General features: G+C 39.8%; 1 long non-coding RNA gene across 1 annotated transcript; it reads left to right on the top strand.

Moving 5' to 3' along the window:
- Positions 1-8,672: 8,672 nt before the first annotated feature.
- On the top strand, positions 8,673-26,028 carry LOC119152704. Its single transcript, XR_005105858.1, has 3 exons — positions 8,673-8,799; positions 21,159-21,239; positions 25,837-26,028. It is a non-coding gene; the product is annotated as an uncharacterized LOC119152704 (long non-coding RNA).
- Positions 26,029-27,970: the final 1,942 nt, after the last annotated feature.

Genomic DNA, 27,970 nt, shown 5'->3' with positions numbered 1-27,970 from the left:
CCACAGCTTTCAAAATACTTCGGGCAATGAGCACCCTCACTGGCACTCCAGACCCAAACACGGCTCTTGTCCAGCAAGGGAAATTTCCATCTTCTTTCCCCAGGATTATGTTTCCTTCAGGAGGTTTCTCACTCATAAAAAGATGACATTTTTGGTTAAGCCTTCTCCCCAGAGCCATCCACCCAAGTTACTTTTCCATTTAGACACTTCCTCTCCTCTAGCTGTAAGAGGGAGGTTTTTCCCGCTGTTCAAGGATCAATTTCTGCCAGTCAACCTCTTGCCATCCCAAGTCTGAGCCTATTGCAGCATTGTCCTGCCTTGCCTTCTGATTCTATCAGCTGACTCTTTGATCCTCTATCTAGCTCCTTCCTTGACCACATCAAACCCTGTCACTTGTTTCTCCAGCCCTCTATCAGCCTCTTAAGTATCGTTACAGCCTGTCAAGATCTCAGCTCCCTCCTCCATCTCCTGAGTGAAGTCTGTCTTCATTTTTCAGCAAGTGCAAGTGAGATTTTTCCATACTGCCCTTGAACTTGAAAGCAGCTCCCTAAACTATAAAGCCACCAAAAAGTCCACCTTAAACATCTTCTCTAAAGCTCCCTTATAGTCACAAAACCAAACAAAAAAATAGAACTACTACCCCAGCACCTGCAGGGAGAGTAAAACTGGCAGGAGATTTTGTGATGTCAGATACTAGCTCATAAGAAACCCTGAGAATAGGGGACAACATAACCGTGACCCTTCTCATTTTATCTGTCTAAGCTCTGTCAGCCTTGACTGTGCTAAGCACATTTTCTGGCGGATCTGATGCTTGCCTTAGAGGGTCAGTGATGCCTGCAAACACTTCCTTTCTGGGATATATTATCTCCTCAGGAAGGCAGGTGGTTGCTTCATTCAAAACTAATTTTCATGTTCAACTGTGCCAAATCAGGTTTTCACATGCAATTTGAATTTTAAAATGTTCTCTAACATTTTCAGCAAAGGCTGAATCAAAAACTGATCTTCACTGCCTGACTTCACCAAAGCTGCTCTGAGGCTCTCATGGCTGAATAGTGTGATCCTACCCATTGCCAAACACCACAAAGGAAACAGTGGGGGTTTGGCTTATACAAGAACAAATACACTGGCTCCATCCTTGCTTTTTCATCTCTGCTAGGATCATGTAGATGTGCGCTCCTGCTCCAAACACAGTCCACCCACCCTGCAGAACAGCACTGTTTGCACCGTAGCCACAGTATGGGAGGGTACATTCATGCCTTGATGTGTGCTGGGTTTTAACTTCCTTTGCTGCTGAATTATCTGATATGCATCAGAGGGACAAGAGATCTGTCTCCTGTTGTCTGTCTGACCCTGAGTCTAGGGCTAAGTAATCCCCTTCCATATCTTGAAAAGTTAATCCTCTGGAGTGAGTTGAGTCTATGCCTTGCTCCTTCTCAGGGGCAGAGGCATTTCCTGCTTCTCAGCTTCCTGCCTCCCTCCCTCAGTGGAGTGGCAATCAGAGTTCATGTAGAAAAACCCTCCAGTATGAGATTTACCTGTGACTTTCACAGGTGAGTGTTTGCTGATGAATTATTCAGCCCCCAAGAAAAGGGAGATGGGAACAGGAACACAATATCTATCTGACACCAGTTTGGACTTCATTAGTGAATGCTTTTCACCTGTGACAGCTACCAAACCATAAATCCCAGATTCCAGTTCCTTGCTGATTCTAAACAGACTCGAGTTATATTCTCCCCCTTCTCTGCTACCCATCTTTAGAATACATAAGGAGGGGGGGACCACGCAAGCACAGATACTTTCTACCATCTGATCCCTTTGTGGTGCCAGACCTGGCACCAGGCTCATAAATCAGCTTCAGTGGTTGCTCTCTGTAAATGATTTAGTGCAGGAGATACTGATTGGTAGTAGCAAAGGCACCAGGACTGTTCAAATGTAGAGGGTTATAAGAATTACATCCACATTTTCAAATGCAAAAGTTAATTGTAAAAGTTACGACTTGCTATTTTCTCTCTGGGACTGAATGCTGGGAATGCTCTGGTGCCTTCTAAATCATTGGAGCTGGCTTGCTCTGCAGTCCCCTGTCATGGGGAAAAAAAGCATTAAACAGTTTTAGCCCCTTCGTGAAAATATTTAACTCCTTACATATGTTGCTTGCCATTATTTGCATCTATTTTTAAAGGGAATTAATGGAAATTTGAGATATTTTATAATTAAAATTTGTGTCCTGTAATGAGTGCTTGCTGTGTGCCAGGATGATACTTTGCTGGTACAGAGAGGAGGCAGCAAGACAAGAGTGGCCCAGGCTGACTGCAAGAGAAGAGGGAGCTCTCACTGCACTGGGATGGTGTGTGAGCTACTAAGAGGTACAGTGCACTTACAGGCATTTAAGGAGGAAAATATATTTACGAAGGTGTGCTTTCAGACTGTCAGGCTTTGTTTTACATTGTGAGTGATCAAAAATTCAGTTGTGATTTGAAATGCACTTCTGTGTTGTCACTTAAAGAATATGTAACTAAAATTAAAAAGCTGATCAACTGATGCTTGATAGATCTTATGAAGTGGGACGCTGAGGACAGCACTCTGGTCAGTGCCAGGAACTTCTCTTGGCCACTCTAACCCATTCTACTGGCATCTCTGTTTCTGTGCACCAGGGCTTGATCACCTCTATATATATTTGCATGCTAAAAACCTTAACATTTGTTTCAGTTTTCTTTTCCTAAGGCTACAATTTTAACTGCCAAATTTGATTCTGTGACTTGAAAAAGCGCCAATTTGCAGTAAGTTCAGAAGTTCTATTCATTTTCTGCAAGGCACATTTACACTTTCAACATCTCCAGAGCTGGCAAATGTTCCAAGTCATGGAATTACCAGAAATCAATGAAGAAACTTGGGTGGTGATGGTTATTTCTTTCTATTCATATGCTCATTGCATGTGTTTGGTCTAAGGTAGACATTCAATTCCATATCTCTGTAATAGCGTAGAACATTAATAATGAAGGTAAAACTTGAAGACTAACAGAAACTTGTCAGATATTTCCAATATTTCAGTAAAAATGTTGGTGAGCACTAAAAGAACTTTTCTTCCTGGCATGAGAGAGAAAGGAAGTCTCTCATCCTGATTCATTGGTGGTGTTTGACCTTGGCATAAGGAAGAAACACAAAATGTTAGTGCATGTTGTTCCTCGGGAGGCAGCAACAGAGAACTTCAGATCACTGACAAAATGTTAGCTTCTCAACATATTAGTATGGGTATAAAGAAGGAAATACCTTTGCTTTTTTGCCTCCTTAATCTGATTTGAAACTGGTTCATGAAGCTTAAATTACATGATGTTGTTTGGATGCTGTCTTCCACTGGTAATACAACTACCAAGTGGACTGATGACAATGTTTGAATGGAGTAACTGCTCAAATTCTTCAGTGTATGAAATAGAAGTAACATTGAAGTGGTTACAATACAGAATTTAAATACAGCATATCTGCTTTACAAACAGCAATCCTCTCAAGACTGTATTGACATGACCAGACATCCTTCAAAGCATCCCATGTGGAAAATTTATTCCTGCCTTGATCACATCTGATTCTTCAAAAATATACATAGAGGTTTTCAGAGAATAAGGTCAATAGAAATGGACTCCAGACAGAAAATAATGTTTCTTTTATGAAGATATGAATCAAAAAAATTATAATCATCCTCTTTCAGTTTAGATATTCAATATTTCACCTCATTGTTAAAGGAATTGTCTTTTCTCATCATGACAGATAGAGAAGATGAAAATCATCAAACATTTTTGCTTGGTATTTGGAAGGCTGATAGCAGTGATAGTTCCCACCTTTTCTCAAAGCTTGGCTGCATACTTTCAACAAGCAGTTCACACAATGATGCATTTCAACAGATCACCCACTTGCTTTCTGGTTTCATTTAAAATAAGAAAATTTTCAATTCTGTGAGTGTGTCTTTCACACATAGTTGAGACAAAGGGATTTTTTTTACATTGCCTGCTGATGAAAAGAAACACCAGGACCTTAAAAACAACCAGTGAGTCTTTGAAAAGGGGAAAACACCGGCAGTTTTACTAGGACTGAATCAAAACAGTCTGTGAAACAGGCTGCCAGGCCATTGTGCTGATGGGAAATTAGCCTCTCACCCATCCTCTATTACTAAAAGGAAGAGCTAAGAAAGTAAAATGGAGGTCATGCTGCAGTTCTGTTGTTTGGCTTGCAACAGCAAGGAGGAAGTGGTGACACCTTTCTCTTCAACCAGGTGAGTGCCCTGGCCATAACTTTTGGAAATCTTGGGTGCTTGGCTTCTTGATCTCTGGCACTTACTCTGCAGCTTGTGACTCTGCAGCCAGCCCACAGACAGGGCTGCCTTGTCATAGTAGAGGACTTGAAGCCATTTATAAGATGATCTGTAGGAAGTATGTGCAGGTATTGTAAAGTCCGATTTTCACAGTTATTTTTATCCAACACATGTCAAAACTGTAGACCAGTCTGACTAATTTTCTCATTTGGTGTACTGTTAATAAGGCTTGCTATTTGGTCTGCATATACTACTGATGGAGCGATATTCCCCCCAGCCCCATTTGCTAGGAAGGATCTTCTTGTTTCTAGCAGCACTAAAACAAGTAAACAAACAAAATGCTTCTGCTGTTTTGGAACTCTGTATTTTCATAGTTAAATCCTGGAATAAGCAGAGTCTGACCAGAGTCTCTTCAGAGGATAAAGAAGCCAAAAAATTAACCCCATCACCAGAAATGCAGAAATGCGTTTCTTCTTGACATTGATTGAAAGTATAGAGGTTAAATATGTAACTCCAGATAAATCTCTCTATAGACATTTTAAAGGAATTGAGAGCCGATGTCAAGTATTTCTGTATTTTCCACAGAGACTTTGTAGCAGGACGACAGCAACGAACCCCAAAGAAAGCTCTGCAGAGCTTGTCACACCTGGAACAGCTGAATGTAAGTTTGTCATAGAAATAGTTCAGTCTTCCAAGAAGTGTTCAGGCTGATTTTTTTTAAAAAAGGAAGAAAAAAGATTATTTACTATTGCCTGAGAAGTTCACATTGATAAAGCTTATTGGTTTTCCTTTTTTAAAATGTATTTTAATGTAATGAAAATAATATTCAATATTCTCAGGATACAGCTAAGTTAGAAGAAGTCTTCAAGATTTTTAATTACCTAGAACTTGAATTGGTAATTAATTGTATTTTCAAAGATTCCTCCCATGCTTTTATTGTTCTGCACAATGCCTGCACTTGGAGAGACAGCCTTGGCTGCAACAAGAAGCCTAGTGACTGAGATACACAGCTCAGTTACAGGTTCTGACATGGCCTCTGTCCTCCTTTGCTTGGTCTCCCATTGAAGGAAAAATACAGTGGACAAAAGTGTTACAGAGCTTCTGCATAAAGGAGTTTCACCTAAGGAATTTCCCTTTCTTCACTAACCCAGGAACAAAGGCAACAGGAAAGAAGGAAACAGAAAAGAACTGCACCCCTAAAATCTGTAAGTCTCTGTTGAGCAGAATCCTTGCAGGAACCTCCATGAAGTCAACCCCACTGCAGCTGTCTCACCAGATGTACTCCTCCCTCAGTCATGCCTGCTGAAAAGAAAAACAAGGATCTTTACATTAGAAAGTCTGACTTGATATGCAGATAAAGTTTAACAATCTGTGATTCTTTCCGATGCTTCATGCTACCTTGAAATGTAAAACTTTAGGAACAGAAGTGTAACTCTCATGGCTCTCAGTCAAGTTAGCACTAGGGTGATTTGATTCACACAGCACCTCGGAGTAAAGGAAGTAATGCAGATAGATGGATTTTATTTATGGCCAGCTGTTGTTATTCTAAGATGAGTGCAGTTAAACTTGCAAAAAGCTTTCTTTTTTTCTTTTTAGAACTACAGCTTTAAGTTGCACAAGTTCTGCATGTCTGTAAAACTGAGTCTACCAAGTTTAAAGTGTGTTAACGCTCAAAGAATTACTCTGTTGGTAGAGCCAGCTGTATCAACATCGCTTTCCTAAAAACACAGATTAATCAGAAATATATCATTAAAAGAAAAAGATACTTTTCTAAAGTACTTTCCAAATTACTTTCCTAAACTAATTAGATGACTTCGAATTAAAATTGCTTGCCACAGTAAAAAGACATTTTAAAAATATAGTATACAATAAAATTTTACTTCTTGTAAAGACACTCTAAAACTTTAACATTAACAGACATTTATAATGCTATAATAAAAATACTAGTGAGCCTTTTTTATAGGCAAATACTTTTATACTTAATTAGTCAGAGACCATAAACTAAAAAGAAAATAAAGCCCCAAACCCAAAGATGCAAATCCTTAAAGCTGGAATTATGTATCTTAATCTAGAACCAAACTACACTGGGCTACAGTCTCTGAATAATGGAGATGCACATACCATGATGCAGTTAGAAAATCTTTATACTTCATGGTACTACAAAATTCTGTTGAAAATGTTCTGCTGAATGAAATTATTGCAGTTTGAAAAAATAGATGGAAGCCCAGAGCACCTCCAGCTGGAGAACCTATTAGATGGAAGACCAAAGAACCTCTCTAACTGGGTTATTATAGGTTTTCTACAGAAATTCAAAACGTAACTTGGAGTTGATGATTGAAGAGGACTAAAATTTGAAGCAAGTTAAACATGTTGGCTTTCACCCTGGGTGTTTTCCCTAGAACCAGCATACTAGAAAGGTGCAGAACAGTGGAAATAGTACCACAGGGATCGCAAACGTCAGTCATCTACAGCAGATCACATTTAACACAGCAACTCCTGCACAGCACCAGAATTACCCTTGGGAATCAACGTATGATGCCTCTACCAAGTCCTGGCCTCGAGTTACCTCCCTGTGCAGAAAGGAAGCAGGTGCTTGTCCACTTCAGCTACAACATTTTGAACCATCCAGAACCTCTGGTGGCAATTCCTGGCCCTTGTCATCTTGGGTCCAACTCATAAATGAGTCAAAGAGGATGTAAATGGTTACATACCTCTCAACATGTATGCTATATGCCAATTTAGACTCATTAGCCAGTATGTAATTATGTCTAATTTCACAATACTTCTGAACTCGGTCCATTAAGAAAACTTAAACTAGTATAACTTATGTTCTCTGAGACAGCAACAATCTGACCTTAAATGAACTGAATGTGAAATTGCCTGGTGATTGATTTTCCAATTTAATTATTTTTTCTTTAGAAGTTAAACATAGCCCTTTGCAGTCTACCGAATCTAGGTCAAATAGATGGGATATTAATAATAATTCATCCTGTATGAAATCTAGGGGTTATATTTAACAGTAAATTCAGATTCTGGAATCCTATGAAGCCTGAGTTTCATGTAAGTAGCCATCTCACACAAGACAAAGGCATAGGCCAGTTTCCCAGGCTTCTGTACATACTTGAAACTGACCCAGGACTCTTCCTCGGTGGCGCGCTTCCCTCCTTTGCACCAATTCTGGGCATCATGGGCACAGAAAGAAGTAGAGTGTTTCTAGATTGGGATTCTTATCCTTTTTTTTAATCAGTTTTCTTTCTACCCCCAAAGAAATGAAGTGAGCGAAGCAGGCTCTGCTATCTGCCTCACATAAGAGTAACTGCAAATGAAAACATTGGGATGTTTCCCTTGGATCCTAGAAGGAAGCAGGATCCTGTGCTGACCCACCCAGAAGCCAGCTGACCTAAAAGGCATTGGGTAGCATCCAGACCAGCTAAACCACCTCAAAAGGTAAAAATCAAAAAATTAGGCCTTGGAGGAATGATAAATCAATTTAAATGTTTTGGCTTGTGTGAGCTGAAACAAAATAACAAACTTGGAAATAAGTAGTTTATTTGTGTATTGAAGCTGATTTGCTTTTCAGATAGATACTAGAAGCTTTGGTGACGCTGGTCTTTTTTACTGCAACATGCTGCCTATAATTTGCTAATAGATTATATTTGAGAAAATGAAAGGGTGAATCTCTCCCTGCATTTGGCTCTTGTGAATCACCTGGCTGGTGCTAGACAAACTGCAACCAGCTTGGCAGAGTCAGCAGCAACTGGCTGCAGGACGCTGATGGCAAGGTGCAGCCCATGGGGCTGCTGTGGCAGCTGACTTGCAAGTGCTGCCCAGCCATGTCTGGTGGTTGTATCACCTTGGCACACCTTTCGCTGGGTTTACTTTTCCCCCGTGCACACAGCAAGTCCTGCAGTGCCTGGCCGTCTATGTAAATTCAGGGCAGGTTTATTTCTGCACTTGACAGATAATGTTTTTGTATCAGGAATCTGATTAACAGCCCTGGTGAACACCTGCAATTTATTCAAGCTTCTGGTCCAGATGATTTAAAAAAAAAAAAGAAATCTTCTATGCAGTAAATGAATGTAGAAATGGAAAGCTGGACAAATGACAGCATACAGAAATGGGCACTTAGACTGTGATAGGTAGAAAAAGCATTTAATATTTTTTTTAAAAAAGTAAACATTTGGGGAGGGAGAGATGGAGGACAAAGATGAAGAGTTACATTTGCTTTGAAAAAGAAATTGCTTCACAATCTACCGGCGTGGGAGGTTGGGGTGCTAAATGCTTCTTAAGTGAAACCCTGGAATAAATGAGTATGTCCTATCTGATGCCTCTTCAATTTGTGCTTTTTCTTTTTCATCTTGTAGATGTGTAATTGGGAGCATCAATGGCTTGTTGAAAAGCCAGGAAGGCCTGACACAAGGAGAAAGACTTTCTCCAGGTGTGCTGATGAACACTGTAAATCCAGGCAGACTTTAGAGTAACTTTTAACGAAACCAAAGGTAAGATGGTGTCAACCTCCCGCAGCACAAACATTTGGAGGGTGTTGTTTGCATCTTGTTGCTGTAATGCAAAAGTCTAGCTAAACAGAGAAAGGCATGGGGAAATCAGAATTCTGCCCCCCTTACTACTGTGCCAATTTATCGCAGCTATTAAGAATTTCTCTCTTTTATTTCCCCCCAGCCCCACCTCCCCCCCAGCGTTCCCAAATCTTCAGGGGAGCCGCGGCAGCAGTATGCCTTTGGGTGACACTTAGTGGCCAAATTGGAATAATGCACCAGAAATAGAAGGCGTATATGGGTGATATCAATGTTATTTGAACTAAAGGAAAATGATATCCAGGGGGACCATAATGTGAACTAGAGGCTGAAAAAAAGAAGTGGAAAATAATACATTATGAATGAAATGGAAAAGCTTAACAACATTATTTTAGGAAGCAAAACCAGCTCTGATAAATGTATTGCATATCTTTATAAAGTGTTCCATACAGAGGAGCTATAATGTGCTCTACAGGATCAGTTACTATCTATTTAAAAACAACCGTAAACGGCAATAAGATAAGACTAATAAGTTTAGTTCAGTAAAGTTGTCTCCTTGGATACCATTCAAGTGACTTCCAACATTGTTCCTGTGAAATAACCAGGAATACAAGCTTCAGGATAATAAATATAGTGTTCCAGATAAATATTCGTCAAGTGAATTTGATGTGGAAAAATCCCTTTTCAGAGCAGAGGTTTTGGGGTTTGCCTTTAAACACCTCGCAGGAGGTGAAAGGGGGCAGAGGAGGGAGCCTGCCCAGGGCAGTGCTCCCCAGCCCAGCACTGCCTGGGACCTGCCACAGCAGCAGGGGAAGAAGCCACAAGCCTCTGCAGGTAGCTTTGGTGAGCTGCAGGTAGGCTGTTTGAGGATGTTACCCATTCATTTCTTTTACTGCCAAACTGGATCTGTGAGGCTATGAAAGTGAAACGCCAGCATCTCTGTTCTCAGCTATGAGCCCTGAGAAAGACTTCTGCTGAAGAAAGGGTTTAATGCTTTTTGGTTTGTTTCAGTCTTCAAAGATATTCCTCCTGCACCTTGCAGATAAGTTCCTGTGAGAAGTCTGCCACCACTGTCAAAGACCTGCAAAATACTCCAGATCCCTACCTCACACAACAATTTCTTTCACTCTGAAGTTTTTTGGCACCTTGTTTTTTAGCTGATCTGTGCCACATGTTTCTGTGCTATCTTTTGTTTGCTTTATGGAAACAGCCCTGAAATCACCTAAGGAGCTTCAGTTTAGCTTCCAGTTCACGTACGATGTCTTGCTAATAGATAGTATAGATAGGGAGACATCGAGAGGCTGTTACAACAGAAAAGGTGGCTGTTGTAACCCTGCTGTTCATATTTTCCTCCACATCTCCCACTGTGTGCCATGTAATGGAAGCACTAGGGCTGCATTCAGCCTGCTACAGTGATTGCTGAGGGCACAACTGAACTATCAGTTTGAGATTCCTCAGCCAATTGAACATTCATTTAAAAAGTGTAATAACTTATACTTTGCAGAGAAGCAGTGAAGTGAAATAGTTGGTTTTCTCTTTGTTTTAAATCTCTGAAAATTTCATGACTATTCAATTATCTGAGGGCACCAGTATTAATGATTTGCACACGATGACACACACAGCTCCATTTTCCGATCAGAATGTCCTCATTTTCACTTTGTAATATCACAAAGATCAGCAACTACTTCAATTTCAGGACTCTAAGCTAGAAAAGAAAGCAAGCAGGAAACTCAAGAGCTTCCCTCCTCCAACAATCTCTCAGTAATTCTTCTATTGTTGGGACAATATCCCAAACTTTAAATTCCAGTTTGGGGCACTTTTTTTCTCATTTCATTTTTTCCCAAGGTTGAATAACATATCAGTCCTGCTTATATTTTTTTTCTAACTGATTGATATGATTTAAATAGGTCAAACAAAAAAAAATGGTGAAGAAAAAGTAAAATATCAATATTCTGACAATATGCAAGTAAAGTCTGTGCCCAAGCTCTAGCTAAAGCAAGAGTGAGTTATTTGTGCTTAGAGGTAAGGAGACAATTAAGTATTTCTAACTTTAAAAAGTTATATATAAAGCCAATATCTTATTAGGACTACAATGACAGCAATCCTGGATTTTAGTGCCCCTTCTATCAGGTAAATGAGAGCTCCTGTCTTGGCTTAGATAGCAGAGACAGGATATGCAAAGATACATTGGCTCTCAGGTTTGAACTAGCTATTTACACCCCTGGAAGTAGTGCACCCCTCCCCCCCCCTCGCAGTTCAGACTTGCTGCCACTCACTACCGGAGCTGTAAGAACAGTGATTTGCACAGCATGGCATAAGGGAAGGGTGCAGCCCTCACCAGACCCTATGCAGCATCTGCTTATATGTCAAGTCTGTGAAAGGCTGCAGCAGAAAAGAATAAAACAACCTGTTCTTCATGCTGACTGAGGCTAGCAGAAGAGGCAATGAACTTAAATGAGAGGCAGGAAGATTTAAATTACTCGTTAGGGAAAAATTCTCATCGTTTGGGGGAGTAAGCATTGGCATAGATTGCCTAGGCTTTGTTCTTAAAACCTACGACAGAGGAGATTTCACAACATCTTAGCAAACTTTTGCCAAAAATGACTCACGGCAGAGTAATTTGCTGATTGATGCCTTAAGATCCCTTGCCACAGTAGATTTTAATAGTCTGTGTATGCACAGTTCATTGATTTGCTGGTTTGTTCAATCATTTGACATCTTAGTCCCAGTAATTACATCAAAAGTCCTATATCAGCTGCTAGTATGGTTGCATTACACAATGCTTTGATGCATTTTTACTAATTGGCTGCTCCTGTATTATTATTTAGTGCACGTTAACTTTTAGCCTGACTCATAGAGAACACTTCAAGTACAAGTGCCAAACAATAATTAATGCTGTTAAAAATACACCACAGCAAAAAGTAGAAACTGAGAGCAATGAGAGAAATATTTGCTGCTTTTTCCCCTGAAGGCTCTAGCATGAAAGAATATATGGTGCCAACTAAGTACATAACAGGGGCTTGTGGTCTTCCTGTTAGATCAATGTATTTCCATCAAGGATTCACTTTTTACTGGAAAATCCCAGTAATTCAAGACCACCAGAGTTAATACTTAGAGCTGTGAATGCTTTCCTCAGGCTACCAAGCTGGCAGGGCCACAACCTCTTGCAGCCTTTCTCTTCCTTTTCCTGCCACGTACCTGGTAATGCAGAACTGATGTGGGTTACAGACAGTGACCACCAAGGGCAGCTCTTGACTTAGGACAGCTTGTTAACTGAAAAATAAGTTACACCAATCTCAAAAGACATCTTCATTTTGCCTCCAGAAAAGATGGGAACAGCTGTGTAGCCTATGTTGTGAAATGTGTCAGGAAAGCCACTGGGGCACAGTTATAAGAAACTCAGTCCCATCTTCCCCCTACCTCTAAATTAAAAAAGACCCCAAGATGTCCCCATTGCTCATTTTGCAGCTGCTGGAAGGGTTTGTCACAAATACATTTTTCAGCCTCAGTCTGATGGATAGGGAAACATACATTGAGAAATAAATATTTATGATATATAGTTGCTCGGATTCTTTTATTTATAGATTGTTCAGTGCAGATGCCTATCACAACAGTAAAACTAAAACTGAGCTAAGTTTTAGCATTTATGATTCATCTGCTATGGAAGGCTTAAATCATCAGTCCACTAAATGGAATGGTTCTGACTAGATTGTGAAATCTTTATAAGTGTCAGTCCTGCAAAGAAAATAAATTTATGTTACGCAGTTTTTGCATTGACCAAAAAGGCTATCTTGAACACAGGGGACTTACTAACCACCCGCTGAATACTAACAGCAAAGCTTTGAGTAACTGACACTAGAAGAGTAGCTACTGGAGTTGACATATTTCTAAGAAGACCACGGGGTTCAGCAGCAATGCCCACCTAGCTGTATACCAAAGGGTTTCCAGGTCACTAGCTCTTTGCAAAACACAATGTTTGTCACAGATACAGTGAAAGTCATTGTGCTAGGCAAGGGGTGTTGACAGTTGACTGAAAATATCATCTGCCTGACACTTCAGCAGTTTAACTTTGAAGCGATAGACTTCCATCTGGCCATCAGAACCTGACCTTATGAGTCTCTAGCTCTGCAACTCTCCCCTTCACGGGCAATGATTGCAGGTAAAACACCTTCAGCTAAGAATATGGCTCTGTGTGCCTGTAACAAAACATTTCAGTCTCTCCTCCAAGGTCAAAAGACTGCTACTTCGGATCAACTGATGTGAACCAATCTTAATCAGACAAGAAATGTAGTGTCTTAGGTTAAATACAAACAACATCAGAAAACGGTTGAAAATAGTTTAGATGCCAGCCTAGCAAGCTTTCTTGCTTTTAATGCACAGTTGGAAAATCAAAACTCTTGTGTGAGGCTCAAGTATCTATTATCAGCTTTTATACGCTAGGCTAGATCACTGTGCAATGTCCCCACTAGTATTTCTTACTAGTATTTGTATTTCAAGTGGTCTTAGTCAGCAATCAGGCCTTCGCTGTGCTCATTACTGCTTGCACACAGAAAAGATGATCTTGCCCCAGAAAGCCTACAGCTTAGGCATTTGACAAATAAATTGATGTAAGAAACTACTTCTGGGTTTCTGGAGGGAAATGAATTGAACAAAAGAATAGAAGATAATAGTAACAGAAATAGCACTCCTTGTAACTACTTGTACCATGACTGCATCTTTCTTCCACAGAAAGACCTGCCAGCTTTCGTTCATCCAGCTTTTAGGGATAAGTGTCCTTCCTGTGGCTTCTGGAGTAATCAAATCTTATCATTGTTTTCCGTTAGTCGAAGTTGGTGCCTCTTGCTTTTAGTTGTCATTCACTTGGTCTTTTTCCATAATTGTCCACTGTAATACACACCACTCCTGCTGGTCCTCAGCCTGGATAGGTCTTTTTGTCTGACCCAGCACCTTACATTCACTTGCTTAAAAAGCCAGCTCACCAAGCTTTCTAGCATTGTGCTTTGTAAGATATAAAATAGTAATGAATTGGACCACCAATGTGATGCCATCTTTCTGAATCCTCACTCACTTATCCAAAGATGTATCCTACTCACTCGGAAACTGTGAATTGTTTTTAGCGTTTACCGTTTTCATAATTTTTCATTTCTGAAGAGGCTCTTCCACCTTTCAAGACTGAGATGAGGCTTCAAAATCAGAAGGATCTCATTAATTGATTCTACGAAGAACAGATCCTCTGCTGTTCCCTTGCCACCTCTCCAAATGGCCCTTCATTTACAGGTACCAGAGTGCAGTAGTTTTCCATCAAGATCATTATTACCTCTAAAGGTGGATCTTTACTAGGCAAGGTAGAGCTTTCCCATTTGTATAGAGCATGTTTGATGAGTAGCTGAATGAGTTGTGCTTCATTGCATTGAACTGACATGAGATCTCTAACATTTTGCTCAGGCAGATTGCCTGTGGCAGAATAATGGTTTGATCAGTGTAGTGTCTTTCATAGACAGTAGTGATATCTTGTCGGTTTTCTTTCTGTTTTTGATGTTGTGGCACTGCCATAGGAAGGCAGGAAAGTTATCAATGGGTCTGAGACAGAAAAAATAACCTGGTACTTTCATTTAATCTTTGAGAGTATTAGTCACTCTGACCATGACCAGACTGAAAACATATAGAAGTAGCAACAATATTTAATACAAAGATAATTTGAACAAAGGATTAAAAAACAGGACTTTATTGACTAGTATTTCTTTATCAGTATTGACTTGTCTTGTTTGGTGACAGCTCGATATAGAGTAAGAAGTGATTCTTGTCCTACAGAATTTTTGCAGACTAAAACTTCAAATAGGCATTTCTGTGGATGGACCTTTGCCTGGGCCTCTGTGTCATGAAAATCTGTTCCTGTAGACTCTTCTGGCTTGAAGTGTAGTCAGGCCTGGTTAGAAATAAAACAAGACATATGATAATAGTGCTTGTGTGTCCTTATGCTGGTTCTTTAGGAAGTAGTCTCGCTTCAGTTATTCTCCGGGTTTTGGTCCAAGTCAAGCAGTTTGGACAGATCTCTCATTGTAATAATTCACAGACAATTTCCCTTTTCTTGATTTAATGAAGTTGAAATCATATGATTGTTGTTGAATGTATGTATGTCCCGGGTAGCAAAGCCCTACTGAGTTTTTATAGGTTTAGTTGGTAACTAACACTTACTTACCAGGTTGTAGTATCATTTGCTTATCTTGCCGTTCTTGGCTTCAGAAATGAATAGTACAAAAATAAATCGGCTTGACTGAGGGAGACTGTTTTGGTGCCAGTCTAGAAATTAGCTTTGGCTGCTGCTTGCCCACAGATGTTTGTCTACGTGATAGGTTTGAAGTTCTGTCTTCCTTATGAGGACCCCTTAGGGATTTTTTTGCAGAGGGCCCCAAATAAGTCAGTAGAGGTTTCACTGTTCAGTCTGCTTTCTTGCCATCCTGCAACTACAAGCACCATCAGAGGCTGCCACGTTCACAGGCAACAAGTTTCCACCAAGCAGGAGTTAGTACAGATGGTCCCTCACCTGCCCTGTTCAGCAAAGGAGAACCCACACTTTGTCCCATATTTCCTGCAGTGCAGTGTAGCCACCTCAGCATGACCGTAAGTTACTATGAATCTGGCCCTCAGTTTTAAAGGTCATTTTCATCCCTTCCTGATGGCAGAGGTCAGTCTGCTTAGCTAATTGCAAAGAAAAGTGGCGGGCTGAGTTATGTGCTCTATAAGCAAGTCTCACTAACATGATGAATCACTGAAGGGGAAGAGCCAAGTCTAAAGCAGGGAAGTTTAACAATCTATTGTATCCTTCCCTTAATTAAAGGTTTGGAGTGAGGCACATAGATGCAAAGAAGAGATAATGAACTTCTCTTTTTAAAGTGAGGGAGGAAAACCAGCTGCAGGTAGTCTTGGCTTTAAACATGACTGGCAGAATACCAACCTGGAACTCAAGCCATCCTCCATGCTTCAATATTCCAGGGAGAACACCTGGTTCCCACTAGGATGCTGCTATTTTATTTGCCTGTTTACGTGGAGACCTATTTCTATTTTCTTGGAATTACATTCAATTGAATTTCAGGCCTTCCAGGATTTATATAAAACATCAATCCAGCTGCGAGTAACAAAAGCGAAAACAGAAAATCTGTAAAAAACCTTAATATGATTATGTAGGAAGGATAGCAAATCTGTGATATTAATAAATACACAATCATAAGAAAGATCTGTCTCTCAAGTGGCTAGAGGTTTACAGAACTAGGATTATCACTGAAAGTCCATCTGTTAGCTGCTGTGCCTGTGAAGGACTTGACCTGCCCTGTTCAGTCTGACAGTAGTACTTTTATGTTTGCCATCGCTGTAGAGAACATGGAAGCAGCCTTTCAGACCTACACTGCCACAGCAACAGTTCTTGCAGTGCTCAAAAGACTGAATAAAGAGATGGGTATGCATTGATACTCCTCATTTGAGCTCTTAAAATGCCCATATCTTTATCTAAGTTTTGCAGTCCTGTTCAACTCCTCTGCTTACTGTAAATCAGAACTTTCCACCTCACTGAAGCTTTGTACAGCATTCTGTGCTCTCCAGGACAAACTGTGGAGTAATCTGCCACTTTTAAAGCCCAAAGGCAATGAGAGCCTCTTTTGGCAGTGACAGACTGGGATAAGGGCAGCAACCAGACATTGATGCTGGGTACTTGGTGGAAAGGGTTCCAAGGTTCTGCCAAGTGCAACTAACACAGGGATTGGACTGGTGGCACAGAGCTGGGATGAAACCAGCTCTTACACCATTCAGCATCAGCCAAAATAAAGTCTTTCCTTACTGTGGAACACTTGGAAACAAGAGAGGGAGAAATCATACCCTATAGAGTAAGTGTCCTTCAGATCAGTTGCCTCAGCGGCTGGGGCAAAGACATGGCTCCAATACTTCATCCTCTCCTAATGATGCCCCCCTGCCCTTCACAAAGCCTACAGTCTTTATGGGTCTCCTGAAACCAGCATTACTCTCACTAACAATAACTGTGTCTATTGTGTTTTAAAAAGGAATCGGTCCCCTTTAGAAACATCAAACAACACCAAAAAAAAAAAAAGAAAAAAAAAGCAAATTGTACAGTAAAGCATTTGCTCTACAAGCAAAGGGATATCAATTACAAGAAATTAGGGAAAAACAGTCTTCAGTAATGAGGCACAGAAATCATGTTCCTGATGCCACCACCCACCATGGCTTTTCTGTGGGGACACACTTCCCTTCAAAATGGTTGATGCTTAACTGAAATTTCAGATCAACAAAACCCCAACTCACCACCACTTTTTTACTTTACTTTTCTCTCTCTTTGATACTTGAGAAAGACCCTTTTATTTCTCTCTTGCATTTATCAAGAAAAACTTGATTTATAGAAATGCAGAATGCAATCGTAGCAGACCTTTACCATATCAAACACTGTGAGAGACACCTTTGGATTTTTGTTCCAGGGTTTTGAAAAAAAGATTTATATTAATAGAAGTTTTTGACGGATGTTTTGTCCTGAAATGGTTTTACCTGAAAACAAATATGAAAACAAAGCCTAGTTAAGTTTGTGGGGTTTGTTGGCAGAAGAGTATTTCTGTGGAAAACATGAAATAAAATACTGGGGGGGTTTCATTGTGATTAATTTGATTCCACAGAAAATAGTTAATAAATTGTAACTTCCGGTACCTTTGCTGAAATATAACGTAAAAAGTAATGTAATAATTAAGTACAGAAGTGAATGTTGGTCTCTGGTGTTTTATACTTAAGACTCTTACTGCCTTGGAAGGTAATATATTTTATGGCATCCCGATGAAACACTGCTGTCTTATAAAGAAAACCACAGTGCTAAATTTTCCAAACTACCATAAATATAATTACCTCCTGCTGAGAATCAAAGTGTTTATTTATAGATTCATTACTTTTAGTAATTAAGTCTGTAATTTCCTTCAGAATATGATTCATTCCTTCCTAAATCATAAAAGTCGGGCCAAAAAGTTCTATTTGATTGGTCAACATACAGAAATTCCTTTACATTTGCTCCATGCCAGAATTACATTAAATCTTCACCTTTTAAAGTGAATCAAAGAAACTTCCAAATCCTGCCTGAGATGGTAGGTAGCAGTGAGGAAGGAAAGCAATGCAGTCAAGGGAAAAGGGGGAGGGGGAGGTGTGTTCATCTGTCTGTCTGAGAAGATTTTAATAGCGTGCATGAAACTCACTGGCCAGCTAGGATGTGGAACACAGAATATGTCCCTGTGCTTTCTTCTGCTGCAGCCAAATTTCCAATTCTGCTGAAGGCCCATGAACATTTGTGCATATTCTTACTGAATTTTGCTCCCTGTAAATTCTTCTGGCTGAGGTTGCTTTCCCTTCGCAGTGTGAGGAATGGTACTCCTCTACAGAAACTTTAAGTCAACATAATATTTTTCCTTTCGTTGCCTCTTTCTGCCTGTAATATGAAACAGAGAAGAGGATATAGTCATTAAGATAGTAGATAACACATCTTAATGGTACGAAAATTTAAGTTAGATTGATCTTTGATTTTAATAAAAGCTGACAATGCTCTGCAACAGTTGCTGGTGCATACAGCAAAGACATCTCCATGTTATTATGCATGTTGAATGTTAATACAGTAATTGCTTTTTTTCATTCAACTCAATTTGCTTCCAATTTTTCTCTTCCTTTACATGATTTTTTTTTTTATTCTGTCAGGAAAGAAAAATCTTACTAGTTGCTAAGTAACTGTAGCAGTATTGCTGCAGATGTGCAATAGGCATATCTAATTACTATGGTGGTCCTTATTTTTTAAGTAAAAAGATATCTAAGTAAAATAAACATGATATTGAAAGTAGTGATGGCCTGATAAAAGATGCTTTGTATTATCCCAAATGTTTGCAGCCATGTATACATTACATCAGCTGATGGTAGAAAGTTTTTTGGAGGAGTGGATTATTCTCAAAATGGCTTATTTTAGTGGCATTGACCATCATAGGACCACCTCTCCCCAGAGATTTACACACACATCAGATATGACACCTAGTTGCAGCTGGGGCGGGAGACACTTTCTTCACAGGCTAAAAACAGGGTAGGCCAGAACTTGCAAAGTCATGGACTCTAATTCTTATCAGTTTCTGTAAACATTTCTAGGTAAATTGTGAGTCTTATCACTGGCCAAGATCTAATGTTTCTGCCCACGATGGCTGGCAAGTCCCCCTTTGCTTTTATCAGTACAGTGCTCCAGAGCTTTAGTCAAAGATTTATGGGAATATAATTTGGGTGGCCATCATGGCAAAATGAAATCTCTTGACTCATTTACATGGCTCCTTGCAGGTAGTGTGTATGTTACTTGAATGTTAGAGTTGTCCTTTCTGAATTTGTTGCGCTGAACACTGCAGACCCCCTTGGGCTCTTGGAAGTCAGGAATCCCCACACCAAATAAGATCTTGCTCGCTTCATGTCACCCCTTGGCAGACGGGGTGGCATGCAGTTGTTTACTCACTGGTCCATGTGAGGGCTAATAGCTGTCTCTGTTACTTGTTGCTTTTCTGTGTAAAAGAAATGTGCTGGTGGGCACAACGTATCAGAGTTAAAATCCTATTGATCATTAATTTGAGAGGAAAATAGAAGAATGCGTATGTGACAGTGAATGATTGCTCTACTGATAGATTTCATTTTAGCCTTTACTAATCTGAGTGTGTTTAACTTTGTAGCCACAGCAGAATTTTAATGTTAGATTTTTAGCATAGATAGACTCTCCTCTTACTGTGGGAAGAACAGAAGAGTTGTAATTCATGACATTATTAAAAACTAATACATGACATTTTAAAGATGCGGATATTTCGTTAATATTTAATTTATTGTAGCTAGGTTATGAGAGTTCCATTTATTTTGGGGTTTGTATTCAGTTTAATCAAATGTGTCCATTAAGTGTAGGATGTGGCATTTTAATTCTTTTAGGGTACGTTTGCAGGAGATTGATTTTTCCTGTGTTTGCATAGAGTGAAGGAGTTTGCCCGTGTAATCTCCAAAAAGGTCAAATCTTTACTTAATAAATGTATGATTCAGGAATATAAAGCTCATTCTTTAGGACATCACATTAATATTTATTGGGGTCTGGATACTACAAAGACCTGTTAATTAGCTACAGAGTCTTTTGTGTATTGGTTAAACTGGCTTAAATCCAGTTTTGCTCAAGACGGATTAAAATTGCTCCCATTATGATAAATCTGCTAAGCAGGGGACTCACATTCCCATTAATTCCTATGGCTTAGATTAGTGTGTAGGTACATCTTTGTGCCATGACTAATGGCTAGTGGTAGCTGACATTTTTAATAAATTCAGTAAAGACTGTTTCTAAGAAAAATCATCTCCTATTGCTGACAGTAGAGTAAGAACCAGGCAGCAGTCAGGGAGCCCAGCAGCAGGAGCTATGCAGCTCCATCTGGAAGAGGCAGCAAATGTCCCAACCTGTGCAGTACTTGCCCTGTGCAGGAAGAGAGCAAAGACCAGAAACCTCGTCTAGGAGTTGGCTGAAGGAAACTCTCCCAGATACAGAGCTAACAGTCCAAATTTTAAAAGTACAGAAAAAAGAAGATGGCTAGCACCACTTAGATGACAGAAAAGCAGCTCTGAAAGTGGAGCAGGGAGAAGAGGCTACTGTCCAAGTAAAGGGATACTATGCACAGCTACAGTTGCAGTACTGCCTAGGTGAGGCAGGATTTGTGTGTATATTGTGCAAGACAATGCAGTACAAACATCACCAGGCTGAACAGAGCCTGTAAATCCACAAGACTCATTCTGGATCTGGTCCAGGATGAGTGCAGCTACATTTGCATAGTGCCAGCCCTAATCAAATACACCTTGTTTCTAGACTCCATTCAGTTGTTTCTTAAATACCTTTGACTGCAGAGTTAGTGGGTTAGAAAAGATAAGATTAGACAAAGCAACTAGTAGTCTCAGTATTTTTATAAAGTGGGAAAGAGAATGTATGCAGTGTAACAGTTGAAAAAAAAGACTTGGTGCCCTGCTAGAAAATTCCTAGAATGAGTGGGCTTAAAAAACACTTGCAACTAAAAGCTCATGCCTTCTGTTGACGGAAGAAGCCACAGAGTCAAAACTGGATTGAAAAAATAAGGGTGGAAAGGACCTAAAAAAGAATCATATGGCAAAAAAGGACACCAAGTGGAATCACCATATTTTTTTGTCCCAAAGAAATGTACAGACAACTGTTCACAGGCATGCCACTAAAAGGTGCAAAGCAGTGTGGGGATAAGATGCCCCACTGATCCTGTTTCTTGACATTGCAGATGGTGATACAGACCAAGGTGGGGAGGATGCTGAGGAGGTGGGCTCGTGGATCGTGGGGACACTGAAGCAAAGGATGGAAAGTAGGCATGTATACTTGTTTGAGGAAATTGAAGACAATGCATTCAAATGTAACTGTAGTAGACCAGCTTAAATCTTGGAGGCACTTTCTGGATAGTCAGTAGGAGATAAGTATTGATGGAACTTGCCTGACCTTGAATCAACAGAAACTTCTTTGTTTTCATAGAGCACGTAGCATCTGATAACAGTGATTCAGCTGAAGAACTTTATACCTCTGCACAGTGTCATCAACATTGTGGTAAATCTAGAGTGATAATGAGATTTTAAAAAATACTTGGATGCCGCTGTGGGGCTCTTAACTCTTGTAATTTTTTTTTGTTTGTTTTTCCTTCTGACAGGTATTATTCTAAAATAGAAAAATATTATTTCATAAAACCTCATTTAAACCCCATGCCCCAAATCTGCAGGACTGTCTTCTCTCAGTGAAAGGCAGAATAATGGGCAGAAAGCTAAGCCATCTGCATAAACTGTTTACCCAGAACTCCTGATGGGGTAAAACCACAGAAGGTAAAGTGTTCTCTGCTCTTAGTTATTGGCACACAGGGAAAAGTCAGCCCTCAGAAAGGTTCATTTTCATCAACTTTCAACTCAGCACTTCCCCACTGATGTTTTTGAGCCATCATAACAGGAAGCAAATTAAAACCTGGTTTGGAACGCAAAGCTGAACTTAGTGTAGAGTTTGGAGTCCTTCTCCAGAAGGACTTTCCAAATGAAGTGAAGGTTCTTCCAGAAGCTGAAGAGAATGGTAGCAATTTTGGATTAGCTCCATGAAGGTCTCTTTTTTTCACAGAGCTAAACAAAGCTGAAATGACCACTGTTGGCTGAACTGAAGAACAGGGTCAGGCAGTGCTCCCACGGGGCTGAAGCCTCTCTGTGAGCCCTCTAGGACAGTATTACACAGTGAAAACCATGGACCAGCCAGAGAAGTGGTGGCTAAAAATACATATGCCTGCTGCATGCTCTTTCCAGTGAGTGAGGAATCAAAATAATGAACTATTTCTAGCTTAAGGGAATATATTATGTATAATCATAAACGCGTTGCTGGGGGCAGTGTACAGGTTGAAGCTGTGTTTCTCTAATAATGGTAATCTCTGTCTTTCTACCCCAAAGAATCCAGTGCTTGGATGTGGGGAACAATATTGCTCTCAGGCAATATATTTAGTGTTTCCAGAAATTCTGAGTGAGGGCTTGAACTGAAGGTATATGAGAACCCTGAAATACATTGAACTTTTTTCTTCTTGGGGTTTTTTTCCCCGATTATTCCAATCAGAACGTTGGTTTTTTTCTGATTATTCCAATGAGCTAGGAGAGAGCTTATACGATTTGAAGCTTTTATTTCTTGCTAACACATGTTCACAAACACAATGGCATTCGGTTGAATTGTATCCAGAAAATTAATTATTCTTCAGAAGGATTTTGGCTTTCTCTGAGGACAGTCTCTACGTTTTTGCATTAGAGAAATCTTTTGTCTTTGTTTAACAAATAGGTGCAGTGGGGAAATACTTGCTTGGGAAATTCCTGGAGGGACTAAGATGCACAAAGATCTTGATGCTGCAGTCCAAGATAAATAGGACATTGTAATACACTTAGCGAATGAAAATGCAAATCACCAAAAAGTAGAGGAGGAAAAAAATATATTCCCTGGCCTGAACATTCAGAGAAAGAGAGCAGGGCTGGGAGGTGTCTGACAAGCACATTATTTGCAGTCTCCTGCTAATTGAGTGTTATCTGAATTGCTTGAGGCTGTCCATGACCAAATGTATTTGTAGAAATGCCAGTAGTTTCAGAGAGATGATGCACTTACCAGAAAAAATTGTGAGCACTGTAGAGAGACTACAAGCAAATGGTAACTGGTCTAGGAGGACTTCTTGTGCTTATCAGGAGTTTGTCCTTAAAACCTAATCAATGTGGTGTTAATTTATCAGTTACAGCTAAAGAATTTAATTGGAGTTTTGTTTGTATATGTGGGTTTAACTTATCAGTGTGCTTGGCCTCTCTACAACCTAACAGTAAATTACCATCTAAGCAATGAGATGTAGGTGAAGCCAATCCAGAAAGGTAGCTGGCAAAGGAGATGTTTTTAAAGGGATTCAGGAAGTAGGCACACAAGTCTATGAGACTTAGGAAGCAGGACAAAAAAAACAACTACAGGATAAAGAACATAGGGTGGGGGAAGAAGAGATGTGGAAACAATAAAGGAAGAAATCTGAGAAAAGATGTAGAAAGTAAGAGGAATAGGAGAGAAGGATTGTGCAACAGAGGAGAAGTATGGATCATAGAGGGACAGAAATAGTTAAGCAGAAGATAAATAGAGACTGGTATGAGGAAAGAGACTAAAATAATAGAAAAATGTGAAAATGAGAAAATAAAAACAAATTAACAACTAGAACTATGGAATTAATAAAAGCCATACCTCACACTGTGCTCAGTGAACGGATGTTTTATATTATTTGTCTTAGGCTTTCTGTTGAAACTATGTTATCACAAACCATGAAGCCTTGATGCACAGCGATGTGGATCTTTGTAAGATGATGCATGTAACCAAACTGAAAAATGCTTTGCCTGCAAGCAGGTGTGTTGCCATGTTGTGATACCAAAACGCAGCTTGAGGGTACAAAGCTACCTTTCAAATACTTCCAAAAGCATTTCTCTCTCTCTTCCATCTGTTTTTGGCTGCTATTAAATCACAGGTTTCTGACAAACATATGAGTCTGAAAATAAGATCATCTCTGCAATTCATACTTCTATTTAGTGGATACAGTTTAACAGGTCTTCTGGTACATACGAGTTTACTCCTTGTGAGGTTGTAGGAAAATCTTATCTACAATTTTAATCGTTTTAGTGATATTGAAATATATGTTCATGTTTATTTTCAACTAGAGATAATCTTATTTCCACAGTTTCTCCTTTTGGGAAAAATCATTTTTATTGCAATGGAGCAATACAAATGACTGTATCCAACAAATTCTGTTTCAGATTTCTATTGTGTGGATACCAAATAGGTACTTTGAAAAACAAAACTTCAAATATTCCAAATTCTCCCAAATCAGATTTGCATTGAGGCATCCTGCTGCTAGTAATACCATCTGCCAGCTGTCAAACCCCATGATATATTGTATGGCTTGTGATGCTTTTGCCATGGTTTATTGATTAGGCACTGCGGTCAGCAGAGCATTAGTGATTCTGTTCCTGCCTTCAGTTACAGCTGTCCGCAGACATGCGGGTGCGCACACGCCTGATCCAGCCATACCAGTGCAACTCTGTTTTCAAAAGCATTAATCATTGCAGAAGGACAAGGAGAATAATTGAAGTCCTGTGGGCATTTGAAATAGTTCAGCCCCACTCTATACTGTGAAGACCGCCAAGCTTTATGTGTTATGAGACAAGTAGAAATGTTGTTTGAATAGAGTGTGCAGGGAGAAAGAAATAGATTAAAAGCTATTCTCAGCACATGGCACCTTTTTCAAAGTGCTGACTAGCAGTTTGTGTTTAGACAGTAATTTGGAGCTGAGAGGAATTTCAGATCTGCTTCAACCTAACTGTGAGGAATGTAAGGGTGTGCAGAAGAGGACGTTGTTACTGACTGCCTTGATGGCTCTCCTGCTTTTCAGCAGTGCTAATCTGGAAAGCTTGGGAACCTTCAGAGACACCTGCCTACCAAGTTTAAGATAACAGAGCTCCAAAGAGAGACTTGACTCAATATGGTTATTTTTCCCGGAATTATGGGCTCATTCATTTCTGTGCTTTTATAAATGGTTCTACTACTGATTTACACAGATAAATTCAATAATTAAAAAACCTCACTAGAAACTGTTGTGTGCATCTGTATGTGCTTTAGATGATCCCAGAAGAACAATGCTACTTACAGCCCACTATGAATGCATAATGTCTCCCAGATAATGGATAATTGCTCCAATTCTAGAGGTGTCACATCTCAAAAACCCCGAAACAAACCATGCCATGAAAAATAATAAAAAACCCACAAGTGGGAATGGTTTCTAAAGTGAAAATGGGTGGCTTTTTTTTTGAATGCCCATAAGAATGAGGGATGTGAGAAGAAGCAGAGAAGAACTTAGAAGTATATTTATCAGAGCTTTGAGGAGCTTGGGGTGTTTAATATACTTGTCCTCTTGAAGTGAGAAGACATGGTACAATTGCGTTGGAACAAGTGACAGATCAGAGTTTGGTCAGTGCAGCAATTAAAAAACCCAACAACACCACAAAACCAAACCAAATCAATAAAAAAACCCAACCAAACCACAAAAAAAAAAACCAAAAAACAAAACATGAAAGGAAGGGTATGGTGCAGTTCAGATATATACACCCTGAAGCCCTGCATATTCTAAATCACAGAGGGATACAGACACACAATTCAGCTTAAAAGGAATGGCCCTGTTGATATAAATGCAGCAGAAAGCATCTATTAAAAGAAATGAAATGTAATGATAAGCTCTGCTTATATATAATATATATACTACTATTATAACTCTCTCTATATATGATTATATATATATAATAATATATATTCTTAATCTATGCCACAATTTATGTTCACATAAGGTTTCAGTCAAGCCATTTATTTTATCTCCTCTTTTGCAGTTTCAAGAAAGAACCAGCAAGATCACCTAAATTTTCTCTCATTTGGACAAATGTAAACCTGATGGCTGTGGCCTGGAGGGAAGAGCTGCCCTCCCTCCCTCCCGCCAGAAGAGGAGGATGACTCTGTTGGCATCTGGCAGCGAGGGGAACAAAGGGCTGGCTCTGAACCAGTTTGCTGCCAGTGTTAGAGGTGAGATATTGCTCTTTGTAATAAGCAGACATATCATAATGTGAATGAAATTGTGTAGTTGCAATACTGAGCATAAATCTGGGCATATCAGCTCAGGTAAAAGTGATTTGCACTGCAAAAGTTGTAGACTGACAAGGCAGTATAGGAAGTCTATTGAATAAGTCTCCTTTGGGTAGCAAAGATGCCTGTGCAGTCCTCTGTGTTACAGACACTCTTGTACTCTTGCTGGAGACCACAGGGCACTGAGGAGCAGGCACTGTTAGCAGAGCTGCAGTGATTACCCACATGAGCTTGGAGTTGCTAAGGCCCTTTGGAGCAATGGGGCAGCTGAGGCAAGTGGCTGGAGGCACCATCAGAGACAGCAAATGATCAGCTTTGGACCCGTGGAGCTTCAGGAGCTGAAGCCCTTGCTCCTCAGCAGCATAGGCAACACATTCCCCCAGCCTGACAGCCGTAACCTGCAAGACTGAGGTGTTACTATAGGATGAGAAAAACAGCCGCAGGACCCAGCACAAGAGATGAAAGAGAAGGACTATATATTATATACTTGCACTTCTGGAAAGGAGTGGTTATGTATTATATACTACTCTATTTCTCTGTTACCGCTTCCTCCTCCCCCCTTCAGTGAAATACTGTTCTAATATTTGAAGTTCATCTGTCATTTACAAGCAGGAATAATTAGCCCGGTTTTATGTTTCCAAATTTCAGGACATGCGTTTAAGCTGGTGTTTATTAGAAACTCCTGAAGTTTGACCGTAGCTCTTTTTGCTGTCAGTGAAAGCCTGACAGAAGGGTCACATTCCCCCATTTTCATAAATATGGGATTTCCTGAAATACTTTGCATTTAACATTTGGATATTAAGCCCTAATAAATACTCAGAAAAGTGTGAGAAGTTCCATGTACTGCAGGGCACCACCAAATCTTCAAATTTGTTCTTATTTAAATTACATGTGCCAATACCTCTCTTCTTATTGCAGCCTGAGTATGTGCTCTAGGTATTTCTAACAAATATACAGTCATCAGTTGCCTCACAGCTGTTTACAGCATCCCGGATTATGTTAAATGCCTCTGCCATCCTCAAAAGAGTGGCTTATCTTTCAGTGAAGATTTTATAATGTCTAGAATGAGGCACCAGAAAGACACCAAGTGATTGGCAACCTGAGGTCAATTTGTGTAAGCAGGCTGCATTCCTCCCGCCTCCCTCCCTGTGGGGTCAGGGATGCAATTGGTAAAGGCGCTTATAATATGCCTTCCTCAATCTTAAGTGTGGGTGTTTGGCAGGATATTCTTCACAGGGACCCCTGATGGCTTTGAGATGCTTTCTTGCTCTGAAATGGTCTGGGCTTACTCATTTCAAGGAATAAAGCTTGGCTCATTTGTTCCAACTTCCCTTTAAAGAGGGGAAGAAAGCATGAAATACAGCCTCGTGTGTATACCCTGGATACCAGCTATTGCTTGTAGGAGAAATTAACTAGATTGCATTTTCATTTTTGCAGTCTGAAATGGCTGATGTGACATTCAGATGGGGTAGTTAAGTTCTTTAAACTATGCTAAATTTCATAACATAGGAGAAAAAAAATTGCAACTTAACATAAGTTACTGGTAGTTCAGGTATGATTTTATAAAGACACTGCAGCCACTATTGGCTTAGCTTACTTTTATTTTTCATTTAAATATGCATGACTTGCTGTATTAGTAATACGTGAAAATATACCCTGTTCTTTCTTAGAAAGGCAAAGTTTCTCTTAACACTCTACCTGTAGTCTCTGCCTACTTTACGTTTGGACCCTGACATATAAACCTCACACTGTGGTTTGCAGTAGTCATCAAGATACTAATTTGTAAAGCTGTATTTCTGCAAAGGCCTCTACTATGTACTAATCTTACAGTAGAGAATGCTTGTCTTTAATTTAGATCACCATACTTTTCTAGCCCATTTTTCA

This window comes from Falco rusticolus, chromosome 8 (genome assembly GCF_015220075.1).
Source record: "Falco rusticolus isolate bFalRus1 chromosome 8, bFalRus1.pri, whole genome shotgun sequence".
NCBI classification, from domain to species: Eukaryota; Metazoa; Chordata; class Aves; order Falconiformes; family Falconidae; genus Falco; species Falco rusticolus.
The sequence above is the reverse complement of the archived record's forward strand: the minus strand, read 5'-3'. Positions and strand labels throughout refer to the sequence as shown.